The sequence below is a fragment of the Mustela nigripes genome, chromosome 8 (genome assembly GCF_022355385.1).
Source record: "Mustela nigripes isolate SB6536 chromosome 8, MUSNIG.SB6536, whole genome shotgun sequence".
Classification (NCBI taxonomy): domain Eukaryota; kingdom Metazoa; phylum Chordata; class Mammalia; order Carnivora; family Mustelidae; genus Mustela; species Mustela nigripes.
The window spans coordinates 88,603,781-88,610,272 of NC_081564.1; the positions used below are offsets into that span (position 1 = coordinate 88,603,781).

A 6,492-nucleotide genomic window follows, 5' to 3' on the forward strand; every position below is an offset into this window, starting at 1 on the left:
TTCAATAGCATATGCAGGACCTAGCATAATGTATACATATGGAAGATCTTCCTTGATCGTAAGAATGTATTTCCAGAGTAACTCGTATTTAGCATGGAATTGTTAATACATTTTTATTTCGTATTTTTAAATAGCATTATCAAAATTATTATATACTATACATTTTTAGAGACAGCATATGATTTAAAAATGCACATAACATCTCAAAACCTCAAGAAATGATTATAAATTATAGAAATTAATATAGAATTGATACATCTCCATCAAAAAAAAATCATACTGGTTACCTAGTGACCTATGAAAGGATTTGTTTCTAATGAATTAATCTTTCACTTTTCATTTGAGAGAACAAATGGAGTGATACGTAGAATTAATGCTTTATTTTCAATATAGAGTGAGTTGCATCCGAACCCGCCAGCCAATTGCATTTGGAAATTTGCCGTATAGTTGGGAGCAGTACTCCCAGCGTCTCTGTCTACCCATTTCCTTGCAGATTTGGACCAGAAGGTGTTTTTTGTGGCCATCATACAATGTATCTAAAAATGACTAGACGGTAATACTGAGCTGTTAAGAAGAGAAGAAATGCAGTGTGAAAACCTTTCCGAATCTAAATATTGTGGACACCCATTGTTACCGGGTGCTTCATAGGTTCCTCTGTCTGTACCCTCCTCCTCAACCCCAGGACACACACACATACACACACACACATGCTGTAACAAAGTCAGTTATCTTCTCTCTTCCTTGCTGACTTCAAGCCAACAGCAAGAACAGAATTTGCCTCTTATGTGTTGTGACTATCACAGTGCTTCACACATAAGCATTTGCAACATGATACTAAATTCCTCAGGTCTTTCGTGTGAATGCTAAACCCCAAGCATCGTGCACTCTGCGTGGCTACTGTGACATCCTGTTCCTGGGTCTCACACTGGGACACCATCCCACCAACAGCTCTCAGGACTGAAACTGGGAAAGGACTGCCACTTACCATTGCCAAGGATGTGGTAAGGAATCTTGCCAGAAGGCCATGGACCTTGTATGACTTCACATGGGAACTAGAAGTAAGTAAAGGCAAAAAAGCCAGAAAATTAAATTCCTTTTTTTTTTTCATTTTATTTATAGCATGTCTTGGTTATTGGTGAGACTTTCAGCATCAAAATAGGGAAAAAAATTAAAACATTTCATTTGTGACTCAATTTCTCCCAGTACAAGGCAATGCTGATAGCCAAAGGTCAGAATTCCAGCATTTTCTCAATGCCTTTTATTTTTACTCCTTCTGCACTGACTTTGTCATTTTCAATACCTATTGAAGTAATTCAGCCCACCCAATTATTCTTTAACCAATTTCTATCAATGACCCCTCTCCAGTACGGCATGTGGGTTGCTGGCTATTAGCTTAATGTCGTACAATTAATATCTTCTCGGCATTCCTTCTTTATTCAACAAGTAGTACTGGTAAGGGCCAACCTATCTTTTAAAGGTAAACCTTGTCCAGTTAAACACAAGAATGAAATCACTATAGATCTATTATTTCTCGGAATAGAATATCTCCATTTGCATAAAATATTCTTCCTTTGACAAGTTGCCAGGAAGAAACACCTCATATCCATTCTTCACTGTGCTCTTTCTATGGCATTAAGAATAGAAGAAATTACCATGGTGGCCTTAAAACTATTATTCTCTCCCCTTCCACCTCCTGGCCCCTCCTGATTTACAATATCGCGCCTCTTTGAGAGCTCTGTCACTGAAATGCCCGGATAATGGACAAAGGGGAGCCTCTTACATACTGTAATTTCACACTAAGGAAACTGGTTCATAGGTTGGAATATTAGGGTCAAATGCAGAGCCTATCACCCTTGGGTTGGTTGAAAAATAATGGCTGGAGTCAAAATTTAAATAAAATTTAAATCTCAACAACTACATGATCTATACGCCTTAGGGACAAGTGGCTAGTAGACCAATCACATGCTTAAATACCAAAGGGAAAGAACACAGGTAGAGCGCTATCCTATTAGAAATAAGACAGCTGCTTGAGGGGTAAATGTCTTTTTTCAAATATAAGCATGCGAGGTAATGCTTCTAAGTGTGAGATGTATGGCCCATGAGGAAATGAGATCGTTGGCCATTCAGGAAGAAAGACGTCCTCGACCAATAGGCAAGTGTGGTGTTATTTGTCGATTCGACTGGTCCACAAGATGCCCAGATATTTGTTGGAACATGACAGGATGCATCTGGGAGGATATTTCTGGTTGAGATTGACATTGGAATACACACCGACACAAACACACACACAGACACACACATCCTACTGATTCTCTTTCTCTGGAGATCCCTGAGTCCAACAGTGTTTGGGGAGAAAGCTCGGACTGATCTCACACCTCTAAATGGAGAAGAAACCCCAATCACCTTGGCGCAAGGCATAATGCTCTCGGAAGAACGAGGGTCAGAGCAGCAGAAGAACAATCGATCAGAATTCTTGATGGTTTGGCCAGTGGTGCTATTTGGCTCCTGTCCATATGACACCCCCAAGGCTTAGATAACCTTTAAAACTCCCTATGCCTCTAACTTGGTTTGGAAATCTGTCCCACTGACCTTTAAACACTTGCCTGGGGCATGTTCGACTCTGACAGAGCCCCAGCAGAACAGAGCCCCTCGCCTGGGGTGTTTCCCGCCTCAGAAGGCGTGCAGCCCCTTCTCACCTGGACACTTCAATTCTAAAGATGAAACTATTAGGTGCACTTGTGCCAGGGGTCTCTTGAAATAAAGTTGTCATTTTCAATTACTCAGCCATGAGTCACAGCTTTTAAAAAAGGAAAAAGGGAGCTACCAACCCCAGTCGATTGGTTTCTATTCTATATTCCAATGTAATATAAGTGGTTCTCACTTTGCAAATGGGCCAAGGGTCTGCGTGCATATAGTCTAGCTGATCTTCAAATTCTAGCCCTTCTTTCTCCTTCATTGGCCAAGTTGGACAAGCTGTCTTACCCGCAGATTATTCATCTGTAAAAAGAGAGTGTATTAGGTTCCTGGACTTTTGGTAACAAAGGACCACAAATGTGGGCACCTTAAAAGCCACAGTCATTCCCTCCCTTCTAAAAGCCCGAAGTCCAAGAGCCACATGTGGGTAGTACGGTTGGTTCCTCATGGAGTTCTAAGGGTGAATCTGCTCCAGGACCCTCTCCAGCCTCCGGTGGTGGCCGGTAAACCTTGGTGTTCCCGGTTTACAGACGCATCACTATGTTCTCTGCCTCCGTGACGTCACTTGGCTGTCTTCTCCCTTGGGTCTCTATACTATATTCTTCCTCTCTTCTTATAGGGTTACCAGCCACATTGGGTTAGGGCCTATCCTAGCCCAGTACAACCTCAAATTAACCAAATAAGGTCATATTCTGAGGTTCCAGCAGTTAAGTCTTCAACCTTTTTTAGGGGACCCAAGTCAACCCGAAACGGGTGCAATCATTCCACTTGCCTAGGAGACCTGGGAGCACAGGGTGCCCAGCCCTGGCCCTCATGGGTGAGGGCTTCCAGTCCACACAGGATATTTTCTGACCCGAAAATCTCACAGTGGATTATAAGCTATGGCACACCAGTGTAGACTGCTATTTCCGGCTTCTGCATCAGGTTGCCAAGGAACATACCTCTATCTAGGGACATGAGACGACAGCTTCAAGGGGCAACTTCCTCCTGGCCTCTGTGGAATCATCTTACCTCGTGTGTCCAGAGGAAGATGATGGCCATCCTGCACAGGCCTGCAGTGTGGATCCCTCTACTTGCATTGTGGGAAATGCCACCTGCACCAGCTCACCTGTGCCATCCAGCAACACATCCTCTGAGCACAGGGGACACTGGTGATGGTGACAAGGTGGAGATGCTCGGGGGACACACATCACGCCATGTGGGTCTCCTTATTTCTGTCGTAGTATCACCTCCCCTTGCCTACATCCCTCTCGGCTTAGCCCGCTTTTTATTTCCTGAATAGTGCTGCCCACTACCTGACATGGGGTATACTTATATTTGGTTTTGTTTGTGCTTTTTCTACCCACCACAGACTGTAAGCCCCGCGAGACCAGGGGTTTTTATCTGTGTGACCCCTTGAGCACTTCTTGCCCCTGGGATAAGATGCACAAGTCAATGATCAAAGAAGAGAAAGGCAGGATGGATGGGAAGTGGACGAGGCTTTGCCTCATGCGTGCTGGTCAAGAATTCCAACCCAAGTGGTTCTGACGTGGGAGCCCATGTCCGGTGAGCAGCTCCGCCATCCGTGGGGCTGTCTGGCTATCTCTCAAGTCGTCCCCTTCCCCAGCCTTTGGACTTCAGGAACAGAGAAGAACCGCTACCAGGACGGGCAAGGCCTTCCTCTTCTCTTCACTTATCCGTGCCCCCACAACACTGCTGCTCTAGAAAACCCCATGACTTTCCTAGGACCCACATTTCTAGGGGGAAAAACAGCCCAGTCATCCATGATAGCTGATGTTTCTTGTCCAAATGTCAGAAAACATACGTATAATCTAACATCAGAGTTGGAGGAGAGACGAGAGATGATTTTCATCCAAACCCTCATGTAGCTGATACGTGTGTGGTCCTTCCGCACAGCTGCTTGAAACACAGACGAATATTTGATGCGCACTTTATTTTGTATTTTCTACGCTTGATTTTATATCTTTCCTTTCTCAGATTTATAAGACTTCTTTTTTCGTCTCCTGAAAGAATCAGAGAACTCTGCAGCAGACATCAGTTCCCATTACTGCACATTCCCCACACTGGTCATTACAATAAAACGCTGGATTATTTCTTGGTCACTTTATCCGGTTGAACCTATTTCAAGTAGCTCGGGTTCCTTTCATTATATTTAGGCTCAGGAACTATGGCACTTTGTTACTTTGTGGACCAACCTATCACTCTGCAAATACACTATTAGGAACAATTCCACAGAAACATCTGTCTCTGCTAGGGATGGCACCTTCTTGAGTGAATTATGATGGGTAAGCAGCGAGCGGCGCTGCCGGCAGAGGCTCGGACCTCGATGTTGGGTTCCCGACAGACTCACAGTTGTTGAAGGGGTCCCAGAAGTTGTGGGAATAAAATGTCTCCTAATAAGAGAGGAACCTGAGTCGGTCAAAAATGCAGCAGGGAGGGAGGTCCCTCCCCCCCAGAGTAGCCCCCAGGGCCCTTGTACCACGTGGTGGTGGGTGGCGAGCCCCACGGGGGTGGGCAGGTGCAGAATGACAGTTGGCGCACTTCCCGTAGGGAACGCAGGAGCACTCCAGGGGCCCCTTTCGGGAGGCTACACTGTGTCCTACAAGATCCCTGTGATGTCTCAGGAGAAAGAGTGGGAAATGCTGACCCCGGGACCCTGACGGCCCAGAGACAGCATCCCTGTCCTCCCGGCTCCAGGGACACTGCATGGCTCTGGGTGAGCCCCGGGCTGTCAGCACAAGCCTGGAAGGCCAGTGAGGCCAGACGGTGCGGCCAGATTTGTTGTTAGGAACACTCAGACTCTATATTTAATGTCTGGAGCTCACCATTCCTGCCATCTCGTGCACGCAGAGAAGTGGAGATTCCGACACACAGGAGGGTGGGTCGGTCCTTTTTAAAAATCTGGCCAGCTTGGCTAGGAAGGCCTGGCAAGCGGGAGCCGTGCCTCTGAACCAGGCCCCCACACAACCCGCATCCCTGAGCACGGCTGCCTGCCAGCACGTTAGCAGCCTCTGGAGTGAGGCAGCAGCTCGGGCGCCCACAGCGGCCCGCACCCCACCTGCAGCCAGCGGCCTGGCTGTCAGAACCCCATTACCGGCTAACCACCTAAAACGCTCCTGTGGGAGGGGTGGTCCCCTCTCTCATGTCCACAGGCCCAGAGGGGCAGCGGGACAGGAGAGGGCAGAAATGGAAATGAGGGGAGAGAGCCTTAGAGAACAAGGGCCTGCTTGGCACCAGGCCCTGCTTTTCCCAGCAGCCAGTGCAGTCCTGGCAGGGCCTCCTGGCCAGGCTCCTTCCAGGCGGGCGGAGCAAACCTGCTCGGTCACCATGGCAACTGGGCTCCCTGGTTACCTCCAGGGGCAGGGGCCTGCCAGAAAGCAACATAGGCCCTGGGTGGGGCGTGGGCCCCGAGGGGCACCTCTGCACGAAGCCTTGACTTGGGGAAGATGGCCCCGAAAGTCTGGAAGGGCCCTTCGAAGCTGCCAGCCTTGGGGGTCAAGTCCGACCCCCTGGGGGCTGCTGGGCTGCACCAGATGGTTCCCTAGGGCCAGAGGAAGGGCCCAAAGTCCTAGCACGGAGGCCACCCACGAAGTGACTGGAAGATTCAGAAGTGATCCTTGGGACACCCAGAGACGCCGGCCGGGACGCTCCACGGAGAAGCCGGACGTCGCCTCAGCTAGACCGACCCAAACCTTCGGAGCCCTCTGCCTCCGCCACCTTCCCTTCGGCCTGGCACCCCGTCCTCTCTCGGCCTGGCACCCCGTCCTCTCTCGGCCTGGCACCCCGTCCTCTCTCGGC

General features: G+C 48.3%; 1 long non-coding RNA gene across 1 annotated transcript in view; it reads right to left on the minus strand.

Moving 5' to 3' along the window:
* Positions 1-229: 229 nt before the first annotated feature.
* LOC132023694 (uncharacterized) overlaps positions 230-6,492 on the minus strand; it is a 14,744-nt gene continuing 8,481 nt past the window's right edge. Inside the window, exons 2-3 of the long non-coding RNA XR_009406024.1 lie at positions 2,882-2,997; positions 230-1,052 (exon numbers count right to left, since the gene is read on the minus strand). This is a non-coding gene — a long non-coding RNA (uncharacterized LOC132023694). The remainder of the gene's footprint in view (positions 1,053-2,881; positions 2,998-6,492) is intronic.